A 9,570-nucleotide genomic window follows, 5' to 3' on the forward strand; every position below is an offset into this window, starting at 1 on the left:
TTGGTTAAGTTAACGGTATTCATAATTTCTGGGCTTGCGAAAGATTAATTTTGAGCAGTGGATACACAACGTTTTTTGCCAAATGCTCTATGCTTGTTTGTTTATGCTTAAAAAGGGCAAAATGTCTTGAACTACATATTTTTTGAACTCCTTGGGTTTTCTGTTAATAAGCTTTCAGGAACTCTGAAACTGTAACATAAATTGAATTAAAGGGCTGTCTATAAAGTATGTTACAAACTTTTGAACAAATCCCCCCCCTCCTCCTTGTTACATGTAACGCTGTTCAACATGAGCATATTGTTATAAACAACGCGTGATGTCACACTTCTTGTTATCCCCTCCCTTCCCCCTGTCACAAAACTGTCACATTGATTTCCTAAAAGAGCATACTTAGCAAAATGTTGATCTAAATTTAACATATATGAGGTTTTAAGTATTAAAGAAAGTTGCTAAAATGGTCATTCTATGAAAAGTTTTTTGAAAAATATTACTTTGTCATCAATTAATGCTTTTTAAAATAATTTTTCAAAAGCCTAAAATGATGAACAATTAAAGCCCCCCCCCCCCCCACACACACACAAGAATCATTAGCAGCAGAAAAAGCTAAAAATGGGAAAATAGCCGAATTCCAAAAAAAAAGGCTGTTTAGATAATACATTTTTTGATATACAACATACAGTATTCATGATGTATCATTCCTTCTTTAATTAACGTTTTTCAAGTTGAATTCCTGTGTAATTTTTCGAGAGTGCCCACCGAAGGGGGGGGGGGGGTCGGAATCATAGTCTCATAGTAATGATAGCTTTTCAACGGCTATAGTTATAAATAAACTGTGCCCTTGAAATTTTAAGGGAGATGGAGATGTTTTGTTTTGTTTTTTTTTTTTTTTTGAAGGTTTCATAATTGAAGGGGGTAGGGCACCGTCTACTTTGGGGATGGCACCCAAGCATTCACGTCTTTTTAAAAGCATAAATTTGCTCAGCTAAGTTAACATTAATAATCTGGTATTATGTACTTTAATTTGATGTTATGTCTTTGAAACATATTGCAGTCCTGTTTCCCGTTTACTTAAGTAAAAATGTTTATTTATTTTTTTAAAATTTCATTTAATTCTTATTCAAATACAATAGTAATTATTATTTTTTGTTTTGATGTAATTGTAAAATGAAAGTTCATTTATTTATTTGAATACTTCTTAAGACTTAATGTTTCAATACAATATACGAGTACTTAAAATGCGATTAGTTAAAAAACAATTTCTAATGAAAAATAAAACTGTGTTTATTTATCACTTTGTTTTAACATGATTGTAAAATAAAATCGTGTTTAGTTATTTGAATACTTTGTAAGACTATGAATTAAGCTCAGTGTATTTTTTAATGTATGATTATCGGTTCCTTTTTATGTTTTCAAATGAAAAAGTAGAACTTGTAATGCTACTTGAATAACAGAAGACAATAATAAATAAACCAAATAGTTTTATTTAACCAAAATATTAATCGAAGTGCTCCCTTCCCAATATCATTGTGGATCGACAAACGATGACGTCATTTGCTAGTTGGATGGCCTTTTTATCTCGAAGGCCTCGGGTTAAGGGTGCCAGTTTTTCACCCATTTTAAGGGTGACATTTCGGCACCGTATAGGGTGTCGCTGGTGAACAAGCTTTTCACCCTTGAAAGGTGCCAATCGCAACCTGTAGTTTTAACAGTGTAGTAAACTTTAGCCCCATAACATCTTTCATTTTAATAAATTTAAACAACTGAATCATGTCCTCCCGGTTTCTTCTTTGCTCAAGATTGTACATTTTTAGCATTCTAAGCCTGGAATCGTAGTCTAAATGAGAAAGTCCATTTATTAACTTTGTAGCCCGCCTTTGAACCCTTTCCGGGGGAGGGGGGTCCGCCTACAGGCGGTAACTGGCTCTTAAGCTGTATTAGTTGAAAACATTGTCAAAATCGGAGGACTTGGTTATTAAACATATTCATATGACCTATAACTGAGTTTTTATCAGTTCTTTTCGCATGGGAGAGTACTATAACACCCCCCCTCCTCCCACCCCATTCCACCTACCAGCTTGAACAAGGCGTGGGCTTTATTAGACCACAATACAAAGTAGTTAAGAAAACCATAGCTTCATTGCATATGTTTTATTAAAGTATCCAGAAACTGCATTTCTCCGTAATTTCGAAGCAGTGTCTTTACTTTGTTCGAAAAGACATGGTACAGGAATTGACAAAACAGTTTGGTAACACGTGCATTTTCCATTATTATAATGGTTTTTCCAAGAAAGTATCATGCGTTCTTTCATATTTCATTTCTTAAAAGCTAAAAAATAAATCAATAATTTTACAATTAGATTCCAAGTTTGAAATACCTCTCCTAGGTACATAGTCACATTTTTACTTCCTATCACAAAAAAGGTATTGTATTCGCGAAAAAAATTTCCCTTAAATGACCTTAATTTCCATTTTGCTCATCCCCTTATGAATGTTGAGTTGTTGTTTAGACTCGACCACAAGTAGATAAGTACCAAAGAACGTATAGACACGCGAAATAACCATTTTGACGATTCCCGAGAAAAAAAACAACGAGTTTTCTCGCGACGTCTGTATGTACGTATGTATGTAAGTGCGTATGTGCGCCACATAACTCAAGAACGGTATGTCCTAGAAAGTTGAAATTCGGTGCGTAGACTCCTAGTGGGGTCTAGTTGTGCACCTCCCCCTTTTGGTTGCATTCGGGTGTTTCTAAGGGGGTCTTTTGCCCCTTTTGGGGGGAGAATCCTTGTTAATTTCGATGTAAACTCAAGTGGTGTTACGATTTGGCGGACACTTGGCGATATATTGCCAGTCTTTTGGTCGCCAAGTTTTGTCGCCAACTTGGCGACAAATTTAGCGATTTTTTTAAAAAAAAATCTGGTTTCAATTCGGCCACTGTTGGTGGTATTTAGAGAGTAAACTATCGAATTACATTAAAATTACCAATAATGGGAAAATGACATTAAATTGGAGTAAAAGAAAGTCATGTGATTCGCACATCAGCTCGTTTTAAATGATGATTACTGGTTCTATAAAAGGGTAAATGGACAAGCCACGGTGTTATGAACCCTGTTCCTGTGAACTAAACCAGTGAGCAAAGTGAGTTAAATGTATTGTTTCACACCGACCTTCCACTGCAATACCACTTTTATAACAAACAAAAAGTGATTTTGTTCAAATATGCTAGGAGTGATGTGTGTGTTTCTGATAACTCTCCGCCCCCTACTAGCTGACCCCCTACTCCCGAAGATTGCTTCGCATCCTTATTTGGTCTGCTACGATTTAAATCATCCATTAGGAAGAATGAGATTAAAATGCGTGTTACGATTAGAAGAGAACAAACATTCCAATACCTCTCCCGTAGAAAATAGAATATAATTAGAAAGCTTATTAATATTAAAACAACATGAGAATCCCACCTCATCTGAAGAAAAACACAGTTTGATTAAAATAAGTATAACAAATTATTAAAAAAGAAAAAAAAAAGAGAGAAAACCACGCTTTTAAAAGAAAAAGCTCTAGAATCTCTGGTGGGGTAGATTCACTTTATCTTCCAGTTCGTAGGCACTCTCAGCTTCAATGAGACGACATCTACCTCCAGCTCGGTTTTTCACTAATCCAGACTGATGAGTTCTAATAAGAACGAGACTGCAGTCTCTGGATGTGATAACCGGGTTGTTTGGTATATTGCATGCAAAAAAACTTATTATGAGTATTATAGCATTTCGGTGAAATTGTATAGGGTTTAGTATTTGAATGCCATAAATTGTTTTTAAAAAAATTTTCGATCCACATTTGCAGCAAATTAGTGGCTAATAATTCTATACTTTAAAGTGGATTGACTTTAAGAGATCATAAAAAACATTTTTAAAGAACCTGTTGAGAACTTTACTATGAAAAAATGTATGAGGTTGGGCACTTTTTGCTCTTGTGTGTTCACTCCAAGCAGTAGCGTAACTATGGGGTCTAGCACCCCTGGCGAACTAAAGAAATTGCGCCCTCCCCCAGGGTCGCCCACATGGGAAGTCACCGGAAGTCATTGTGAACTCCAATTTTTTTTTTTTTTGAAATATTTTGATTAATTGATTCGACAAATAGGAGGCAGCATTGTAATTTTTTTGTCTTATTTTCTTTTTTAGAATTATTTTCAATGATGCCCAATGTTCCTTCTCAGTAGATGTTATGTATGTGTATATATAGAAATACCCCCTCTAGCTCTTTTTCTTGAGATTCGAAATTTTTTAAAGCATTTTTTTCAAAGTCTATGATTTAAAAAAAACACTTAATTTTTTTTTAAATTAGTCAAAATGCCGCCCTCCTGGCTGTTGCGCCCCTGGCGAGAGCCACTCCTGCAAACCCCTAGTTGCGCTACTGCCTCCAAGAACGTTTTCTGTATCCACCCTTGGAGAGAACAGAATTGAAAAAGAAATAACAATGCATTACTGTTAACGAATGGGAGCAATAGATCTTCTCTACTTGCAGCCAGCCATAACTTCTAACAAAAGAGCAGCTGGATCCCTATAGTATTAAAAACTTATTTTCTTTCGTAAATAGCCTGAACTCCGTATAAAACAGGGAATTTTGCCTGTTTTATACGGAGTTCAAAATTCCACCTGAAATTAAAAAGATGTCTGGAAGATAACTCAGCGGCGTAACCAAGGGGGGATATGAGGATCATACCCTTCCCCCAAGAAGCAACAATAAAATTTAATGTATGAACGAACCTGTTATTCCTGTTACTCATTCAAGGGCCTAAAATTGCGCTTTTCGACCTTTAATTTCGGAAATTTCATTGTCTCCTTCCCCTTCCGTGAAAAATTTCTCGCTACGCTACTGAGATGACCTCTCTTGAGTCGCGAACTCCCATGCAAAAAGTTCTGATTTGAAGTTTCTGGTACCTACCTGGGACATGAGTTTTTCAAAAATTATTTTTCAAAGATAATATACGGATATCATTAACGAGAAAGAAGTAGAGGAGTGTAAGGCAAAGTGAAATAGTTAAAATGACTGAGCTTTTCCAAAATGAACAAATTGGAAATTTGTTTCGAAACTTACAGTATATAAAGAAAAAAACATTGTATTTTATAACAAAACTTGCATTGAAGCATTAATTTTGGCAAAAAAATTATTCCTTCAAAAAAAAAAAAAAAAAAAAGAGGAAATTTTTCACTTTTTTTTTCATGGGGTAAAGTGAAAAATGAAATGTTTTTCGAATGAAATATTTTCTATTCGATTGTGAAAAATATTTTTGAAAAAAAAAATAACGAGCAAATAAAAGGATAATTTAATAAATGAAGGCGTAATGAAACAATAAACTAATAAATTAATGGATTTGTTAATTGATACATGAGGGGGAAAATGAGTGAATAAAATAGTGAATGACTAAGAGAATAAGTGAAAGAATTAATGAATAAGTGAATTATTAACTGAAGGAAAGTAAATAAATTAGTTAATAAATAAATACGCAAGTGATTTAGTAAATGATTGAATGAGTAAACACAATTAACTATTTCACTTTGCCTCACATGCATGACTAGTTGTGAAAAATATTAAAAATACAAATATAAGCCAAATATTAACTAAATAAATGCTGCGCCGAATATTAGAAGGACCCTATTATTATTTAAAATGATAATAACAAGAACTTTTTGTTTGATAATGTCAAAATAATTTTTGACTTACAGCAAAATATTACAATTTGAAGTATCAGCTTTTGAAAATTGCTTCATTATCTTATGATTTGATTTTCAGAGGTAGTTTTTTCTTGACTGGACTAGACTAAATATTTTAATACATAGTTAAAATATAGGTAAGTGGCACTAAAAGCGGAGTAAATATTTCCTCACTATTTCACTTTGCCCCACACTTCCCAATCAGGTTTCTTTCAGGAGCATTGGCGAAAAAATAGGGAAGTTTTCGATTTTTAAATTTTATTTTTATATGATAGAGTAACATGTATGAACATCATAGGTGAAAAAATTTTTGCGATACGATAAGTAGTTTTTTTTTTAAATTAATTTTTAAAGTTCAAGCCCTTGTGACGTCAAATGGCATAGGAAGTGACGTCATGCGCTCTTCCGATAGGAGAGAAACGCTAGCGAACCGGTTCCCATGTCATGGGAGAAACCGAAGAACGTGCATTCGACTTCGAAGACGAAACGTAAAAGGCTTACCTCCTCGCATTTAACTCCTCGCGTTTCTGGAACATTAAACCTCTCATCCTCTCGGAAATATTCGAATATCATCATTGATATTATTTGAGGAAGATTATTTAGATTGTGCTTTAACGAATCCGGCCTCTATAGTGTGTTCAAAAGGATTAGTGAATTTCTAAAAAATAAGAATATCAGCGCGCTCAAAATGTCCCTAGCGAAAACAAGGGATCTTCGGCGGAAGGCTGCACATTCGCGCCCTTCATTTAATTTAATTTCGCTCTTCGGTTGATACACGAATTTGCGATAGTAACGGGGATGAAAGTTTTCTGAAATTCCTCTTTGAATTTCAGAAATTTTGCCCTACCTGTTCCAAAGATTTCTTTATTTACTCTCTAAAAGAAAGGAAGCGCGAAAAAAAGTGCCCCAGACCTCATAACTATACTTGTCTTCCTTCTTTTCTTTATTTCTCTCTCTTTAAATAGCAGGTTTAGTATTAAATCTTAAAATTTTTGTCTCTTTTCTCGCTGTTTTTAACAATTAGTTTACCAGTTTTCAGCTTTTTTTTTTTTCATCTATTTCGTTTACACCATCACCTGCAATTACTATGGTATATTTTAGTCTTTTTTTTTTTTTTCATCCTTAACAAGAATTGACATTTTTGCCATCAAATTGCTTATCAATGGTATCTAAAATGCAATATTTTGATTTTTGATACGCACCAACGTTAAAATTTTAACAGGAAATATCAAATTTAAGATAATTTCACGTGTGACTCACAAAGTTTAATTAGTTGTTAACACCCCTAGATATCATATAATGAGGAAAAACGCCTTCGTTTACGTTTACATCAATGAACTTTGGTGATGACAAAGAGATATAAAACTTTAATAACCGCAGCCGCCCCCAGAACAAAATCCTGGATTCGCCACTGTGCACAGAAATATATTTCTCTTGAACACATTTTGTGGTTTGCATCCAAAAAATTCGAAGGAAGATTTCTTTCAAAGTTGAGTTGCTTGAATTGACACATTATGCAATGAAACGCCTTCAACTTTTGGAAGAAGTTCAAAAAATGCAGTTGCAACAATGTCCGCCCTCAAAATATTTTACAAAAATAATAATAATATTTTTTTAAAACTTAAATTTGCATCAAAACGTCGATGCGGTTGAGTGCAATATCTCTTTCTTCGTATCTTTATGAGGTTTTGATTTTATTTTTAGTAAGATGTCAGCGAACGCACAAAGCAATCGCCTCGGTCTTATTTTAGATGTGCAAAGATTTGGAGAAGGTCGCACTCGAGGGGAGAAATATTTCCAATCACCGCCGAGAGATGGCGCGACAACCAGCATGCCATCTTTTCCCTGCGGTTTCGTCTCGGCTGCTGCAGTTATTGCAGTCGTCTAATATGGCGGCCTGCGTCTGTGACATCGTGCAGTTCTCTCGCGGTTTATGGCAAAGAAAACGATTCTAAGGATATTATCTGTGTTTGTGCTCTTTGTCTGTTAGAATCCTGTACCGCTATGGAAATTTCTGTTCCAATGGAATTCGGATTTGTTTGGGTGAGTACTTAGGCTCGAGAATTTTGTAGCTTCAAATGGAATACACTTCAATGGATACGACTGAATGGATATATTAATGGCAAATTTATTGCATTTATTTCCTGATTTATTCTTCATACATGATTCGGAATTTTGGATTGCATGCAAGTGAATTTTGTATCGCTATAAAATTACTGTTTGCGGACAAAATAGGGAGCATGTCTGTTTTATTTTTAAATGTATTTATTATTTTGCAGTGATGGGTTATTTTTAAAATATTGCACACAATCTATGCAATTTTTTCATGAATGTATCTCAATATCTCACTGATTTTTTTTTCTTTTCAATCAAATAGAATGTCGATTCTTTCGCACCTGCGTAAAAGTAGCGGTCAGCGTCTGACATGCGTTGCAGACGATTTTATAACGGAAACATTTCTCTCTGTTTTGAGCGATGTGAAATTTTTCTGCTAAATCCTACTTTATTAATATTTTACATTTGTCCATTTTCAAAAGTAATGCGATGAACCTAAATTAAGATTCAATAATGGATAAGATTTTCGGATACCGAAACCTAAAACCGTTTGTGCAGAAATAAATTGAATGGCAACAGATGTTTTAAATTGGGCTTGCTTACAATGCTTCTCACCGAAACCAGTGCTGTGTCTTCTCTGTTTTGAAAAATCGAATGATTGCATGATATTTGCGCTCTAGTAATTTTTCCTTAGAATAGTCGTTCCTGATTCTTTCAACTGCTTTGTAATTCTTGAATAATTTATACTATGTTGTAGGACACGTTTTAGGCATAGCGAAATATGGTAGAAATGATATAATAAGTCAAAATTTGTTTGCAGTAGTTTTTCCTGATAACAGGCAATTATTTTATTGCCCAAACTTAATTCATTTTTTACCTGCATGTTATTTAATTAATGACTTATTCTTCAATTATTTTTATTTATTAAGTTATTATTATTATTTGAATTTTTTTTTTTTTTTTTTGATTAATTTTATGTGTTTGAGAACGAGCTGATTTGCTCATCTTTTGGAGTTAATTTTGAATTCACAAAGGGCTTAAAATATTTTTTTTTTTTTTTCATTTCGTACAGTTATAAATAACTGCGTGCATTTTTGTGGCATTCATTTTTTTTTTACTGGGAGAAAGCTATGATATATTTCAAAAGTATATTTTAGGATTGTTTCAAATAGCTACTAGTTCGAAATAAAATTGACTGTTAAATAACATCTACGTCCTCCTTATATTCTCCAAACCCGAGGATTTCAATTTTTAAAGGATATTTGAACAACCTGAAATTAAAAGAGTTCCGGGTTTGAGTGTGTTGTGGCGTTTACGAAAAAAATAATTTTATATATGTTCGAAAAATATCATGCATGTTTTGGGATAAGTATAACATTTATTGAGCTTCTGTCGTGAACCTTATTGTATGACACAGCACATGTGTACTTTTTAATTTAATTCATATAAAATTGTGAATGTAATTAATTTGTAATTAAATAATATATTTTCGATTTGGATTTATGGATAATGTTATATAAAACAGCCCATAAAAAAAAAAGAATAGTAATAATAAATAAATAGAGTTCGATTCTTGTGTTTCAAAAATAAATCGGAGCATTATAACAACGTTCAAAATGCACAGATAGCAAAGGGGAAAGAAACCGCAGACAAATATATTGAGTTATAAGGAATACGTCTTTCAATCCAAACGCAATAAATAGCAAAAGATTCTCTCTTTTATGTATCATCCATAAGCTCACTTGCTAGACATACCCGTCTATTATAAAATTGTAGAAAAAAAAAAACTACAGTTTTTTTTTTC

Source organism: Uloborus diversus, chromosome 9 (genome assembly GCF_026930045.1).
Source record: "Uloborus diversus isolate 005 chromosome 9, Udiv.v.3.1, whole genome shotgun sequence".
Classification (NCBI taxonomy): domain Eukaryota; kingdom Metazoa; phylum Arthropoda; class Arachnida; order Araneae; family Uloboridae; genus Uloborus; species Uloborus diversus.